Below are 17,636 nucleotides of genomic sequence, written 5' to 3'. Positions count from 1 at the left end.
GAAGCCTCACCCTGCTCCTTGAGACCTGACAAGCAATGCATCTCCAGCAGACCCACCCTCCCTCCCACAATTACAAGCTGTACCACCCATACGCAGCGGCATACACCAGGGGCACATTTAATTCCATAACCTCTCTCTCTGTCTGTCTGTCTGTCTGTCTGTCTGTCTGTCTGTCTGTCTGTCTGTCTGTCTGTCTGTCTGTCTGTCTGGCTTCCTCTTGCCCTCTCACTGTCTTTCACCCCTTTGCCCTCTTGCCCTCTCCCTCCTGCTACAATCTCTGCCACCTTTTCTGCCTCTGTTTTTCTGTACAAGATCTCTCCATCTGGATCTGGATATACTAAGATGTTATTAAGTGCATTTCTGACAGGATTAGAAAGCTTTATCTTGTAATCCAGTGCATCAAAGCCCCAGTTCAGAGTAAATCACTCCAGGGTCACCTTCATGATTCGTTACCTGTGAAACAAAAGCTGTGACCCACTCAGGACCAGGTGATAGAAAGGGGCAGAAGTCACTCAAATCAAGGTCACTTCCGGCTATTTAGGTTTCCAGAGGTTGCCAGGGCAAGCCTTGTCCATGGCGTGAGGCAGCTGTCTGGCCACTGGCCACTGGCTACCCACCATGGTCACTCTGCAGAACAATGTGGGAACTGCTGACACAGGAGTCTTACCCCAGCATCAGTGGGCTGCGGGATACACACCTATATCCAGCTGTTGGGAGCCAGAGGACAGAATCAGTGGTGCCCGTCTACTTTGTGCCCATCCGTGACTCAACCATACCTCAGTGTCAGTACGACATTAACTCCAGCCTATATCCACTGTGGTTTTCCTACCATCGCAACTGGTCCATGGCAGATGGCATCTCCCTGGCCCTGCACTCATCACTGGAACATATCAATAACGACACCAACGTCTTATTTATTGTCTAAAGCTCTGCTGTCAACACCATAAACTCAACCAAACTCACCTCCAAACTCCTGGACCCAGGTGGCAGCACCGCATTCTACCACTGGCTCCCCACAAGGCTGTGTACTCGGCCCTTACTATATTCCCAAAACACTCACCATTCTGGGGCCAAACTCTGCTCTAATTTCATTTACAAATTTGTGGATGACACCAGTATCAAAGCGCCAGACGGATCTCGACTGAAGGGAAAGGAGAGAGCTGAGTAACATGGCGTCAAGACAACAAGCTCACCCTGAATGCCAGCAAGACGAAGGAGCTAGTTATTAACCTCAGGACATGAGGTGGAATAATGGAATCAGCATCAATTGTGCCAAAATGGAGATGATGGAGAGCTTCAAGTTCCTGGACTTAAATATCACCAACAATTTGTCCTGGACCAACCAAATTGATTCTATAGCCAAGAAACCACCTCAGAAGACTAAGGAAGTTTGGCAGAAGATAAACACAAAAAGCTGGAGTAACTCAGTGGGATAGGCAGGATCTCTGGCGAGAAGGAATGGGTGACGTTTTGGGTTGAGACCCTTCTTTAGGCTGGTTAGGGATAAGAGCAACAAAGAGATATAAATGTTGATGTAGAGAGATAAAGGACAATGAATGAAAGATATGCAAAAAAGTAATGATGATAAAGGAAACAGGCCATTGTCAGCTGTTTGTTGGGTGTAAACGAGAAGCTGGTGCAACTTGGGAGGTGGGAGGGAGGATAGAGAGAGAGGGAATGCTGGGTCTACCTGAAGTTAGATAAATCAATATTCATACCACTGGGCTGTAAGCTGCCCAAGCGAAATATGAGATTCCTCCAATTTGCGTTTAGCCTCACTCTGACAATGCAGGAGACCTAGGACAGAAAGGTCAGTGTGGGAATGGGAAGGAGAATTAAAGAGTTTAGCAACCGGGATCAGGTTGGTTTACACGGGCTGAGCGAAGGTGTTCCACGAAACAATCGCCCAGTCTACGTTTGGTCTCGCCCATGTATAAAGAATCCACATCTTGAACAATGGATACAGTAGATGAGGTTGGAGGAGGTGCAAGTGAACCTCTGCCTAACCTGAAAGGACTGTCGGGGTCCCTGGACAGAGTCGAGGGAGGAGGTATAGTGACAGGTGTTGCATCTTCTGTGGTTGCAGGGGAAGATGCCTGGTGAAGGAACGGTTTGGGTGGGAAGGGATGAGTTCACCAGGGAGTTGCGGAGGGAACGGTCTCTGCGGAAGGCGGAAAGGGGTGGAGATGGGAAAATGTGGCTAGTGGTGGGATCCCGTTGGAGGTGGTGGAAATTTTGGAGGATTATGTGTTGTATGCGACGGTTGATGTGATGGAAGGTAAGGACTAGGGGGACTGTCTCTGTTGTGACTAGGGGGAGGGGGAGCAGGGCAGAGCTGTGGGGTACCGAGGAGACACGAGTGAGGGCCTCATCTATGATGGGAGAGGGGAACCCCCGTTCCATAAAGAATGAGAACATCTCGGATAGTCTAGTGTGGAACACCTCATCTTGGGCGCAGATGCGGCGTAGACGGAGGAATTGGGAGTAGGGTATAGAGTCTTTGCAGGAAGCAGGGTGGGAAGAAGTGTGGTCAAGATAGTTGTGGGAGTCAGTGGGTTTGTAATACACGTCAGTTGATAGTCTATTTCCTGTGATGGAGACGGCGAGGTCAAGAAAGGGGAGGGAGGTGTTGGAGATGGTCCAAGTAAATTTGAGTGCAGGATGGAAATTGGTGGTTAAGTTGATGAAGTCCATGAGTTGTGCATGGGTGCAGGAGGTAGCACTGATGCAGTTGTCAATGTAGCGGAGGTAGAGTTCAGGGATAGGGCCAGTGTACGCCTGGAACAGGGGTTGTTCAATGTACCCTACAATGAGGCAGGCATAGCTGGGGCCCATGCGCGTGCCCATAGCCATACCTTAGAGGAAGTGGGTAAGACCAGCTCGACTAGGCGGAGTAAAGTGTTAGGAGAGGGAAATTGGATGGTTCTGCAGTCGAGGAAGAAACTGAAGGCTTTAAGGCCTTCCTGGTGAGGGATGGAGGTGTAGAGTGACTGAACATCCATAGTAAAGATGAGGGATTGGAGGCCTGGAAAACGGAAGTCATTAAAGTGACGAAGGGCATGTGATGTATCTTGGACATACGTCGGGAGAGATTGGACCAGGGGGGATAGGATGGAGTTGAGTTATGTGGAAATTAATTCAGTGAGACAGGAGCAGGCAGAAACAGTGAGTCTGCCAGGGCAGTTGTGTTTATGGATTTTGGGGAGAAGGTAAAACCGGGCAGTGCGGTGCTGAGAAACGATAAGGTTGGAGACTGTGGAGGGTAAACAGTCAGTGGTGATGAAATCACAAAGTGTGTGAGATTAAGGCCTGGTGCTTGTCTGTGGGATCATGATCCAAGGATAAGTAGGAGGAGGTGTCTGAGAGTTGTCGCTTGGCCTCAGCCCGGTAGAGGTCAGCACTCCAGACCACCACGGCACCTCCCTTGTCGGCGGGTTTGATGATAATGTCGGGGTTGCTGCAGAGTGGGCAGAGGGCTCTACGTTCAGAGGGGGTGAGGTTAGAGTAGGTAAGGGGAGTGGATCAGTTGAGACGGTTGATGTCACCATTGATGCAGTCCCTTCTTACACAAGGAGGTTTGGCAACTCTCTAATGACTCTTAACACGTCTATGCACTATAGATAGCATCCTATTGGGATCCTATCATCAAAACCTGGTTTGGTAATAGGCCTGTCCAAGACCACAAAGAAACTGCAGAGTTGTGGATGTAGCCCAGTCCTTTGCGCAAACTGACCTCCCTCCAATCAATTCCATCACACATAGCAGTGACCTCAGGAAAGCAGCAACAATAACCAAGGTCTACTCGCATCCTGATCATGCCCTTTTCTGCCCTCTCCCTTCAGGCAGAAGATACACCCCACCAGCTTCTGGAACAGCTTGTTCCCTGCTGTTATCAGACTTCTGAACGGCCCGTCAAGAAGCTAAGGTGTAGTCCTGATCTTCCAACTAACCTTGTACATTGTTTCTCTGGATTGTCTCTGCAGCTGAACACTGCATTCTACACTCAGGCATTTTTCTCTTTATACTACCTGTTGTACTGGTTTATGGCATGCTTGCACTCATGTATAATATGATCTGATTGTATCGATTGCAAAACAAAGTATTTCATTATCTCGGTACATGTGACAATTATAAACCAACACTAATATTGAATCGGGAGTTGTAGCATGTGACATAACAGGTTCTTAAAGATACACCATACACATAAATGTTCTGTGCGAGGATTAGCCTTTGATCTACTTTAATAGTTTGAATTGAATTGACCCATGTATGAGATGTATCACTACCTCAGACAGAAGATATCTTCCCTCATTCCTCACTCCCTCTGTACCTGCGTCCTACTGTGCTCTTCTGTGTGGGACATCCTGAGCATCAAGAGGAACACTCACTCACAGTCGCAGCAAATCATAGGTTCCCCTCCCTCCAGAGCACAAAACCTTGGCCAACGCTTCTGTGCCGAGTTTGCCCTTGACTCATACTCACAGCATGCTCGTCACGAGGTCGTGGGAGGTCGTAGGTAAGTCGTAGGTAGATCGTAGCAGGTCCTGATGCTAGTCGTAGGTACACGTGGCATCAAGTAGGTCGGGGCGTTTTTCTAGCATGAAGAAAAATGTTCACGAGTAAAAAAGGTTGTGAATTAGGTGGTGAAAGTGGGACAGGCCCTTAAGGGAGCTGCCGCCATGTTGGAGGGGCAGGAGGACAGTGCTGCATCAGTGAGGCACCTTCCAAATGAGGGGATATCTTTCAGATGTGCTGTGCTATCTCTGTTGAAAGTAGGTGATATATTTGACCAAAGTCTGGAAGTGTTCTCCTTTGTGGCAACATTTATCAATCATTATATCAAACTATCAGCTCAAGAGAAGAGTGTTTTATTGTCGTATGTCCCGGACGGGACAATTAAATTCTTACTTGCTGCAGCACAACAGAAGATGTGAATATGTAAGCATAGTATATAACGGGGGAAGAGAAAAAACGTTCAATCAATAACAAATATAGTGCAGTAATAATAGTCTTTTGCAGTTCAGAGCTCAGAGCTTATTTGTTGTTGTGTTTAATAGCCTGATGGCTGTAGGGAAGCAGCTGTTCCTGAACCTGGACGTTACAGTTTTCAGGCTCCTGTACCTTCTTCCCGATGGCAATGATGAGATGAGTGTGTGGCCAAGATGGTGTGGGTCTTTATTGATCCTGGCTGCCTTTTTGAGGCAGAAACTACGATAGATCCCTTCGAGGTCTCCTCTCAGCCTCTGATGCTCCAGAGAAAACAATCCAAGTTTTCCCAACCTTATACCTATTAGCCTCTAATCCAAGCAAAATCTCAGTAAACCTCTTCCGTACCATCTCCAAAGCCTACACTTCTTTCCCGTGACCGAGCAACCAGAACTTCATACAATACTCCAAATGTGGCCTCACCAAAGTATTATAAAGTTGCATTATGCAAGACCTGGACAACATTCATGCAGGTTTACCGCCTTGGTTATACATAGGCACCATCCAACCATCTACACTTGATGTTGAATGATTGACCATCATCAACTCTCTCAGAGCCAAACTGGATGGAACGTGCCATGTAAATACTGCGGCTATAAAAATATGTAACCTGATCTCCTGACGCACCCGAGGCAAGATCCCAATCAAGAGTGCAATGGAATGTTCGAGATGAGCACAGCTCCAATAACTCTCACTAGGCTCAATGCTTTTCAGGACAAAGCAGCCAGCTCTGTCGAGAACCGGCAGTGTCTGCAATACGTGCAACCTACAACATACACTGCAGTTACTCGCACAGGCTACCCCAAACCCATGAATTCTGCAAACTATGGCACAGGCAACAGCAGCATGCAAAGATCATCCTACAGCATCTCCTTCTAGTCGCATGCCAGCCTGATCTGCAAATGTATCATTGGTCCTTCATCCCTGTTGAGTCTACATAGAAACATAGAAACATAGAAAATAGGTGCCGGAGGAGGCCATTCGGCCCTTCGAGCCAGCTACGCCATTCATTGTGATCATGGCTGATCGTCCCCTATCAATAACCCGTGCCTGCCTTCTCCCCATATCCCTTGACTCCACTAGCCCCTAGAGCTCTATCTAACACTCTCTTAAATCCATCCAGTGATTTGACCTCCACTGCCCTCTGTGGCAGGGAATTCCATAAATGCACAACTCTCTGGGTGAAAAAGTTTTTTCTCACATCAGTCTTAAATGACCTCCCCTTTGTTCTAAGACTGTGGCCCCTGGTTCTGGACTCGCCCAACATTGGGAACATTTTTCCTGCATCTAGCTTGTCCAGTCCTTTTATAATTTTATATGTTTCTATAAGAGACCCCTTCATCCTTCTAAACTAGTGAATACAAGCCTAGTCTTTTCAATCTTTCCTCATATGACAGTTCTGCCATCCCAGGGATCAATCTCGTGAACCTACGCTGCACTGCCTCAATCACAAGGATGTCCTTCCTCAAATTAGGAGACCAAAACTATACACAATACTCCAGATGTGATCTCACCAGAGCCCTATACAACTGCAGAAGAACCACTTTACTCCTATACTGAAATCCTCTTGTTATGAAGGCCAACATTCCATTAGCTTTCTTCACTGCCTGCTGTACCTGCACGGCAACTTTCAGTGACCGGTGTACAAGGATACCCAGGTCTCGCTGTACCTCCCCCTTACCTAGCCTAACCCCATTGACATAATAATCTGGCCCCTTGTTTTTGCCGCCAAAGTGGATAACCTCACATTTATCTATATTATACTGCATCTGCCACGCATCTGCCCACTCAGTCAACCTGTCCAGGGCACCCTGCAACCTCCTAACATCCTCTTCACAGTTCACACTGCCACCCAGCTTTGTGTCATCCGAAAACTTGCTAGTGTTGCTCCTAATTCCCTCTTCCAAATCATTAATATGTATGGTAAACAGTTGTGGCCCCAACACCGAGCCTTGCGGCACTCCACTCGCCACAGCCTGCCATTCTGAAAAGGACCCGTTCACTCCTACTCTTTGCTTCTGGTCTGCCAACCAATTTTCTATCCATGTCAACACCCTACCCCCAATACCATGTGCTCTAATTTTAGTCACCAGTCTCCCGTGTGGGACCTTATCAAAGGCTTTCTGAAAGTCTAGATACACTACATCCACTGGCACCCCTTCATCCATTTTATTTGTAACATCCTCAAAAAATTCCAGAAGATTAGTCAAGCATGATTTCCCTTTCATAAATCCGTGTTGACCTGGACTAATCCTTTTAATGCTATCCAAATGCCCCATTATTACCTCCTTAATAATTGACTCCAGCATCTTTCCCACCACCGAAGTCAGGCTAACTGGTCTGTAATTCCCCGTTTTCTCTCTCGCTCCTTTCTTGAAAAGTGGGATAACATTATCTATCCTCCAATCCACAGGAACTGATCCTGAATCTATTGAACATTGGAAAATGATCACCAATGCGTCCACTATTTCTAGAGCCACATCCCTGAGGACCCTGGGATGCAGACCATCAGGCCCAGGGGATTTATCATCCTTCAGTCCCATTAGCCTACCCAATACTATTTCTCGCCTAATGAAAATTTCTTTCAGTTCCTCTACCCCCTTAGATCCTCTGTCCTCCAGTACATCTGGAAGATTGTTTAAGAAGGAACTGCAGATGCTGGAAAATCGAAGGTACACAAAAATGCTGGAGAAACTCAGCGGGTGCAGCAGCATCTATGGAGCGAAGGAAATAGGCAACGTTTCGGGCCGAAACCCTTCTTCAGAATGGGAAATTGTTTGTGTCCTCCTTAGTGAAGACAGATCCGAAATACCTATTCAACTCTTCTGCCATTTCCTTGTTGCCCATAATAATTTCACCCGTGTCTGCCTTCAAGGGACCCACATTTGACTTTGCTACTCTTGCACCCTTAATATATCTAAAGAAGCTTTTACTGTCCTTCTTTATATTCCTGGCCAGCTTCCCCTCGTACTTCATCTTTTCAGCCCGTATTGCCTGTTTTGTTTCCTTCTGTTGTCCTATGAAAGTTTCCCAATCCTCTGGCTTCCGGCTACTCTTTGCTGTGTTATACATCTTTTCTTTTAGTTTTATTCTATCCCTAACTTCTCTTGTCAACCACGGTTGCCTCCTACTCCTCTTAGAATCTTTCTTCCTTTTTGGAATGAAATGATCCTGCGTCTCCTGGATTATGCCCAGAAATTCCTGCCATTGCTGTTCCATAGTCATTCCTGCTAGGAACCCTTTCCAATCTACTTTGGCCAGCTCCCCTCTCATGCCTTCATAGTCCCCTTTGTTCAACTGCATCACTGCCACTTCCGATTTAACGTTCTCCTTCTCAAATTGCAGATTAAAACTAATCATATTATGATCACTACCTCCAAGCGGTTCCTTTACCTCGAGTTATCTTATCATATCTGGTTCATTGGACAACACTAAATCCAGAATTGCCTTTTCTCTGGTCAGCTCCATTACAAGCTGCTCTAAGAATCCATCTCGGAGGCATTCTACAAACTCTCTTTCTTGGGGTCCTGAACCAACCCTGATTTTTCCCAGTCGACCTGCATATTGAAATCCTCCATCACCACAGTGGCATTACCTTTGTTACATACCAGTTTTAACTCCTGCTGCAACTTACACCCTACATCCCGGCTACTATTTGGGGGTCTGTAGATAACACCAATTAGTGTCTTCTTGCCTTTACAATTCCTCAACTCAATCCACAGTGACTCTACCTCGTCAGTCCCTATGTCATCCCTCGCAAGGGACTGAATTCCATCCCTCACCAGCAGAGCTACCCCCCCCCCCACCCCTTCCTCTGCCCACCTGCCTGTCCTTTCTATAGGATGTATAACCCTGAATATTAAGTTCCCAGGCCCGATCCTCCTGCAGCCACGTCTCAACCTACACCATGCATGCGCTCCTCAGCAGCACTGTGGCAGTATGTTCACCAGAAGTTCCCAGGCCCGATCCTCCTGCAGCCACATCTCAACCTACACCATGCATGCGCTCCTCAGCAGCACTGTGGCAGTATGTTCACCAGAAGTTCCCAGGCCCGATCCTCCTGCAGCCACGTCTCAACCTACACCATGCATGCGCTCCTCAGCAGCACTGTGGCAGTATGTTCACCAGAAGTTCCCAGGCCCGATCCTCCTGCAGCCACGTCTCAACCTACACCATGCATGCGCTCCTCAGCACCACTGTGGCAGTATGTTCACCAGAAGTACAAATTGACAAGTTGACTCACTCAATACCAGTTTCTCAAGGACCATAAATGTGAGGACTTGCCACAGCCCATGAATGAATGATAAAAATGTCACAAGCATTGGGGAATGTCTAGGTCCAATCCCCAATTATAAATAATATTATTAATCTATTACAGAGGAAATTTGTGAGAGACATGCTTAGAATGTGAACACATAAATTGTTAGAAAAACTCAGCAGGTCAGGAAACATTTGTGGGAAGTGAACAGTTGATGTTTCAGGTCAACTGAGGAAATGGCTTTGACCTGAAACATTAACCCTGTTTCTCTTTCCACCTGCTAGTGTTTTTAATATTTCGTTTTTATTTTCGATTTCTAAATTCTGACTGATTGGATGAAATAATGATTGATTTGGTGAGAGGGTGGCAGGTTAATTGTGAGTATGAATGCAAGTGACAACATGAGAGTGCAATGATTGATAATAACAGATTGCCAAAATCACTGCATTAACAAAGCCCAGCCCCAGCCCCAGCCCTGCCCAGAACATTTAGAACTTGCATGCTGCCATTTGCTAGGCAGCAGATGGTGATTTAAAAAAAACCTGAAATCCACTCAAGGGATCTTAAAGGATAAAGAATTATGAAATGCCAGTTAGTATTGGGAAAGACTGACGCACTGATGCTTTTACCTGTAAGACTGAACCCACTGAGAGGAAACCAAGATTGAAGTTTTAAAGTGTGGGGGAGTTCCAGAAGTCTCAGCAGATATATTTTAAGAGAGAGAAAGATTTCCCTCACTTCCCACATCAGCTGGTGGAATTCCCTGTTGTTGATGTTCATAATAGTGAATAAGATATCAATTGTTGCTAACCTGATCTGTGATCATATTTAACACGTCTTCAAGTCCAATTCAACACTGACCAATGGCTTTGGAGAAAAGATCATGAAACATCTGACCAGACCACTGGGCTCTGTCGACCACACATTCACAATTGCACAAAGTCAAGGGAGATGTATTGAGTGGAGCAAAGCATTTAGTTCACAGATTTATTAGACAGGGAGAAGGAGAAGTTAACAAATTCTGAAAAATGAGTTGCAGAGTTCACTTCGTGGAGCAAGATGCGACGTGGGGAATTGTTCTCATGGGCTCCAGCTCTGCCCCATGATGGTTGTGACTCCCTTCTGTCTGTAGTGCCTCCACCTGATCCTCGTGCAGCTTTCCTCAGCCGCTGATGGGTCTGCTTGAGGCTGCTGTAATAGAGTATCTCCAGGAATGACAGGTGTTGAGGCTGTCAACACCACAGAACCACACACCCTCTGTCGTATGACTACTTGGTTGTCACCAGTCTCAGGCCATATCTCCCTACACCCTCCAATCTAAGTACCTAGGTATGCCAAAGGCCAGACATTCACCGCTAACATTGAGTTACCCTTTCACAGTCCTTATTCCGTCTGTTCCACCCCAGTGCCCCTCACTGCCCCACCCTTTCCCACAAATACTCATGCCCACATTATGTGACAGCCACTTCCAGCTATCTAGCATTAAATCAGAATGTTGTAAACCTCAATTCATTTACACAATATATTGAAGGACAGAACGAGAGTTGCTCCTCAGATTCACTCTGTCTGACTGCAAGAGACAGTGTCAGGTTTGGTCAGCCAGGGTCAGCGAGTGATCAGCTATTCTGACATTTAAACCTGGCACGTGCAGCACAGCATGCATGAGGGAGGAGCTTTCATTCACATCCGGGCAAAGATCCCCCCCCGCCCGTCATCCTAAAACCTCTGCAGGAGCAAGGGGGTTCCAACCTGCACATTAGCTCAGGATTCAAAATCCACGAACAACACAGTGGTTCAGTGGTTAGGGCTGCTGCCTTACAGCTCCAGCTACCCGAGTTCAATCCCGACAGGTGCTGTCTGTGTGTGTGTGTGTGTAGTTTGCATTTTTTCAGTGACCCTGTGGGTTTTTCCAGGAACTCGTTTCCTCCTACATAGTCCCCATCATTTATTTATTTGCCTCTGTACTCCACAATTTGAGATTTGTAATAGAAAAAAATCACATGTGGTTAAAGTGCACATTGTCAGATTTTATTAAAGGATATTTTTATACATTTTGATTTCACCATATAGAAATTACAGCTGTGTTTATACAGTCCCCCCATTTCAGGACACCATAATGTTTGGGACACATGGCTACACAGCTGTTTGTAATTGTTCAGGTGCATAATAATTGCCTCCCTAATGCAGGTATAAGAGAGCTCTCAGCACCTAGTCTTTCCATCACCTGTGGAAACTTTTATTGCTGTTTAGTCGGTTAATTGCCCACTGTACATTACCCTGTGTGTATGAGTGAGGGGTAGAATCTGGGAGGCAATTGATGACAATGTAGAGAGAATCAAATGAGTTGTGGGTAGCATTAGTGCGAGTGGGTGGCTATATTAAGCTGTGTAACTCTGGGTCTCTGATCCCAATATTATGCTGTCAGAACCACTTCACTTTGGACAATGACCAACCATCAATGATTCCTCAAAGACAGACTTGATTGTCAGTTATACTGTGTATCTGGAGTACTGGTGGGCCAACGGAACGAGTTTAGTGCGGTGCGATCTGACTCAATGTGGCTCATCGTGGCTCTAAACAAAGCATAGTTCTGCTGAGTCCATCTGGGACATCACAAAAACTAACTCTTCAGAGGCCTCCTGCAAAAGAATACAAACAATATAATAATCCAGGTTATTTGAAGTAGGAAAACAAAGCACCAACCCCCCAGATGTCTTAAACATAGAAACATAGAAACATAGAAATTAGGTGCAGGAGTAGGCCATTCGGCCCTTCGAGCCTGCACCACCATTCAATATGATCATGGCTGATCATCCAACTCAGTATCCCGTACCTGCCTTCTCTCCATACCCTCTGATCCCCTTAGCCACAAGGGCCACATCTAACTCCCTCTTAAATATAGCCAATGAACTGGCCTCGACTACCCTCTGTGGCAGGGAGTTCCAGAGATTCACCACTCTCTGTGTGAAAAAGGTTCTTCTCATCTCGGTTTTAAAGGATTTCCCCCTTATCCTTAAGCTGTGACCCCTTGTCCTGGACTTCCCCCAACATCGGGAGCAATCTTCCTGCATCTAGCCTGTCCAACCCCTTTAGAATTTTGTAAGTTTCTATAAGATCCCCTCTCAATCTCCTAAATTCTAGAGTATAAACCAAGTCTATCCAGTCTTTCTTCATAAGACAGTCCTGACATCCCAGGAATCAGTCTGGTGAACCTTCTCTGCACTCCCTCTATGGCAATAATGTCCTTCCTCAGATTTGGAGACCAAAACTGTACGCAATACTCCAGGTGTGGTCTCACCAAGACCCTGTACAACTGCAGTAGAACCTCCCTGCTCCTATACTCAGATCCTTTTGCTATGAAAGCTAACATACCATTCGCTTTCTTCACTGCCTGCTGCACCTGCATGCCCACTTTCAATGACTGGTGTACCATGACACCCAGGTCTCGCTGCATCTCCCCTTTTCCTAGTCGGCCACCATTTAGATGCTTTCCTGTTTTTGCCACCAAAACTGACAGACCTTCATCAGATTACGACACAAGAGACTGGAGACTCTTGATAGCTATGGGGTGCTTGACAGAGTAGTCTTGTGGGCATGACATGGGAGCTGTGTAATCATTTATAATTACTCCAGTCTGCAACTCGCCTTCACAGTTTAACTCATTCAGCCCGAGTGCCTGGTGTTTCTGTTGCTTCTCTCTCCAGGGCCCCCTCTATCCTCGGGGATAATTGCCCCATGTTCACCAAATGCAGTTTGACGAGCTCTGTCCAGATGTACATAATCCCCTCGTGCTGGTGAAAGGTGCCAGTGCCTGACATCCATTGTAACATCCTTTGTCTCTCACTAAAGCATTGACCTTCTTCCTTGGGAGCTGCGTTGATGAGCTCACACTTGGACTCATTAACCTGAACTTGCCACAGATTTGCCCATTCACTACTGCAACTTTCTTTCACAGGTCACCATGCCACCGAACCCAAAGTCTACAGCTCTCTATTCCTTCAACCAAATCATCAAGGAATATGAGGACTAGTAGAGACTCCTGGGTATCATCATTGCTCTCACCTCACTCGCATTTCCATTCTCTTCCACCTAGCAATCTATTTCCAACCCAAGTGAACAAGTTCTTGAGTTTTGTGCACTATTCACTAACCTCAGCAAATTTCTAAAGATGCAAGATTCTAAAGATGATTCTCCCCTACCCAAGCAATAAAGCGACTCCATCCAAGTTAGATGGACAAGAGATTGTCTACAGTGGAATACTAGCTCATGTGAATATGAGAACTAGGAGCAAGAGGAGGTTACCAGCTCATACTTCCGACTGTCATCTGAGAACAGTCAACTTGGCTGTAACCTCAGATAGAGTCATAGTGCTGTACAGCATAGAAACAGTCGCTTCGGCCCACCTTGTCCATGTTGACCAAGTTGGCATTCTGGGCTTGCCTCATTTGATTCATCTCCCTCTAAACCCCTCCTACCCATATATATGTCCAAATGTATTTTCAAAGTCATAATTACATCTGCTTCCATAGCTTCCTCTGGCAGTTCCTTCCAGATACGGACTACCCTCTGAGTGAAATAATAAGTGGATTAAATGTAATTCTCCCAGTTTGGAGCCGCCACTAAACTGTGAGTGAGGGTGAGCTCGGAGGACAAGGACGAGAAGGCACTTCTCCCCACAGTCTTTGTACTCCCTGGGATCAGGCAGCATTCCACTGAATCCAAGCAGTCTGTGTCGATCTGCCTCGATGATACCCCACATCCTACCCTTGTACTCAGTAAACAAACAGCCTGCCTGGCTGGGCTCATGTGCAGCCCTGACCCATCCTGGTCATTGCTGCTGAGATTCACTCTCAGTTCCCTCTACCATCCAACACAACAGTGCTGTCAGACACAATCTGGTCCTACGCATAGTGCCTGCTCTCTGCCTCCTGCTCTCTCCCTCCTGCAGCCCGAGCATCAGACTGAGCACCCCACCCCATCATATCCTGCCTGCCGGCACCCACCCCACCCTGCACTCAACCCATTACCACCAAACCACCTGCACTTGATCCAATCCTACCAACCTGCTCCGCACTACCCTCCCTGTACCGAACCCCTACTGCACCCGAGACCCCACTACCTACTCCCTGCTCGCAACGAGACAACCCTGACGACGTTGATTTCCCTGTGCCCAACCCCCACCCTCCCACATGACCCCACCCCACACGTGACCCCACCCCCACATATGACCCCACAGGTGACCCCACCCCACCTTCCCGGTGTCAGCCCTACACCCTGACCTCACCGTTCCTTCCTAGTGTCTGACCCGAGCACCCCACCACCCGTTCACCTAACCTGCCCCCCCGCGCCTCTCCCGACCCCGCATCCCTCCCTTCACCTAACCTCTCCCCCCCCCCCCCTCCCTGCAGGCGACCTGATACCCCAACACCCAATCTGCCCTCGCTATGCCCCACCCCACCCACTCCTTGCGCCCAACCTGACCCCAACACCCTCCAGTGTCCAAAGGCTGACCCATCCCCCCCACGCCCCACTCTACCAGGTCCCCTTCTGCGTCTAGCCTGACCCCCCCCCCCCCAGCATAACACCATCTCCCATCCTGATTTCTCCCCCACCCTGATCACACTCCAACATACTACTTTCACACTGACCCCTGCACACCGATGACTCTGCTCCACATCTCTGTGAATCGGCGGTGTGTCCGTCCTCTCCATTAACGAGGCTGTGGAGAGGCCGCAAAGCACGTCAGTTGGGGTAGGGCCGAGAGGTGGCTGGGGTAGGAGAGGGTGGTGGGTGGGGGCTGGGGGCTGGGGGCTGGGGACAGGGTGGGGCGGGGTTAGGAGAGGCTGGGGGCTGGGGGCTGGGGGCAGGGCCGGGGGTAGGAGAGGGTGGGGGCTGGGGGCAGGGCCGGGGGTAGGAGAGGGTGGGGGACTGGGGGCAGGGGGCCGGGGGGGGTAGGAGAGGGCTGGGGGCTGGGGGCAGGGCCGGGGGTAGGAGAGGGTGGGGGCTGGGGGCAGGGTCGTGGGGGGGGGGGGTTAGGAGAGGCTGGGGGCTGGGGGCAGGGCCGGGGTAGGAGAGGGTGGGGGCTGGGGGCAGGGCCGGGGGCTGGGGGGGTAGGAGAGGGTGGGGGCTGGGGGGGTAGGAGAGGGTGGGGGCTGGGGGCTGGGGGCAGGGTGGGGGGGGGGGGTTAGGAGAGGCTGGGGGGCTGGGGGCAGGGCCTGGGGTGGGGGGGTAGGAGAGGGTGGGGGCTGGGGGCAGGGCCGGGGGTAGGAGAGGGTGGGGGCTGGGGGGGTAGGAGAGGGTGGGGGCTGGGGGCTGGGGGCTGGGGACAGGGTGGGGCGGGGTTAGGAGAGGCTGGGGGCTGGGGGCAGGGCCGGGGGTAGGAGAGGGTGGGGGCTGGGGGCAGGGCCGGGGGTAGGAGAGGGTGGGGGCTGGGGGGCAGGGTGGGGGGGGGGGGGGTTAGGAGAGGCTGGGGGCTGGGGGCAGGGCCGGGGGAGGGGAGGGGGGGGGCTGGGGGCAGGGCCGGGGGCTGGGGGGGTAGGAGAGGGTGGGGGCTGGGGGGGTAGGAGAGGGTGGGGGCTGGGGGCTGGGGGCAGGGTGGGGGGGGGGGGGGTTAGGAGAGGCTGGGGGCTGGGGGCAGGGCCTGGGGTGGGGGGGTAGGAGAGGGTGGGGGCTGGGGGCAGGGCGGGGTAGGAGAGGGTGGGGGCTGGGGGGGTAGGAGAGGGTGGGGGCTGGGGGCTGGGGGTAGGGCCGGGGGCTGGACCAGGGGTGGGGGGGGTAGGGCCGGGGGTGGGGGTGGGGGTTAGGAGAGGGTGGGGGCTGGGGGCAGGAGAGGGTGGGGGCTGGGGGCAGGGTGGGGGGGGGGGTTAGGAGAGGGTGAGGGCTGGGGGCAGGGTGGGGGGGGGGGGGTTAGGGGAGGCTGGGGGCAGGGCCGGGGGCTGGGGGGGTAGGAGAGGGTGGGGGCTGGGGGGGTAGGAGAGGGTGGGGGCTGGGGCTGGGGGCAGGTGTGGGGGGGGGGTTAGGAGAGGTGGGGGCAGGGCCGGGGATGGGGGGGGTAGGAGATGGTGGGGGCTGGGGGGGTAGGAGAGGGTGGGGGCTGGGGGGGGTAGGAGAGGGTGGGGGCTGGGGGCTGGGGGCAGGGTGGGGGGGGGGGTTAGGAGAGGCTGGGGGCAGGGGGCAGGGCCGGGGGTAGGAGAGGGTGGGGGCTGGGGGCAGGGCCGGGGGCTGGACCGGGGGTGGGGGGGGGGGTGGGGCCGGGGGTGGGGGTGGGGGTTAGGAGAGGGTGGGGGCAGGGCCGGGGGTGGGGGGTTAGGAGAGGGTGGGGGGGGGTGGGTGAGTTGGGGTTTAGGTGGGCTCTTTTTGAGGGGTTCGGTTTTGACAGGGAGTGGATTTCAAAGGCAGTTGGGTTTGCGAGGGAAATATGGGTCCGGGTCCAGGGTGATGGAAGAGATGTCAGGGTGAGGAGTGAGGGGGGGGGGGGGGGGGGGGGGGGGTCCGGGGTCCTTACACGGGCTGCACGCGGCTGCAGAAGCGTCGCCGCAGGAAGAGCATGAGCGCGCCCAGCGCCATCACCGTGGTGCACATACTGGGTGGGGGCGGGGTCAGGGTGACGGTTACTGACAGCGCGAGCGTGGGGGGGGGGGGGGGGGGGGCTGAGAGGGGGGGAGGTGAGGGGGGGGGGGGGCTGAGAGGGATGGCTCGCGTGGATACGTGCAACGTGGTAACCAGGTAATGATGGGTAACTTTAATCTAATCTGAACAAATCAAATCAGTCTAAAGAAAATGTTCGACCCAAAACGCCGTTTGTCAATTCCCTCCACATACGCTGCCCGACCCTATGAGTTCCTCCAGCACTTTGTTGTTTTAAATCAAATTAGTTACCCGGGCTGGAAATTGAGGAATCTTCTAAAGAACATTTGGAAGCGCATTTGGAAAGCAGTGACAGGATCGGTCAAAGTCAGCATGGATTTATCAAGTTCAAGTTCAAGTTCAAGAGAGTTTATTGTCATGTGTCCCAGATAGGACAATGAAATTCTTGCTTTGCTTTCAGCACAACAGAATATTGTAGGAATAAATAAATACAGAACAGATCAGTGTGGCCATATACCATTGAATATATGTATAGGGTGATTTCACGAAAGGTCACTGGAGCGTAAATCCCCCCTCACGTGACCGAAAATTTTAACTGGGGGACAAGCGTCACTTCCGGTACATGTTAGTGGATGGGAAAACACGCACTTTCACACCCGTTAAAAACATCGAAAACGGCCAGGTTTTGAGCTGCAATTTACGGAGCCGGTCGGGGTGACCGTGAGGAACAGCTACCTAAATTTACAGTCCAAAAAAAAGATAGAAACTAAGGTAAATACAAGAGCGAGCTGAAGGTGTAAACAAG

General features: G+C 50.4%; 1 long non-coding RNA gene across 1 annotated transcript; it reads right to left on the bottom strand.

Moving 5' to 3' along the window:
* Nucleotides 1-11,393: 11,393 nt before the first annotated feature.
* Nucleotides 11,394-16,842, bottom strand: LOC116988169. Its single transcript, XR_004415876.1, has 3 exons — nucleotides 16,749-16,842; nucleotides 14,893-14,963; nucleotides 11,394-11,883 (listed from the first exon to the last, which is right to left on the bottom strand). It is a non-coding gene; the product is annotated as an uncharacterized LOC116988169 (long non-coding RNA).
* Nucleotides 16,843-17,636: the final 794 nt, after the last annotated feature.

Source organism: Amblyraja radiata, chromosome 26 (assembly GCF_010909765.2).
Source record: "Amblyraja radiata isolate CabotCenter1 chromosome 26, sAmbRad1.1.pri, whole genome shotgun sequence".
NCBI classification, from domain to species: domain Eukaryota; kingdom Metazoa; phylum Chordata; class Chondrichthyes; order Rajiformes; family Rajidae; genus Amblyraja; species Amblyraja radiata.
The sequence above is the reverse complement of the archived record's forward strand: the minus strand, read 5'-3'. Positions and strand labels throughout refer to the sequence as shown.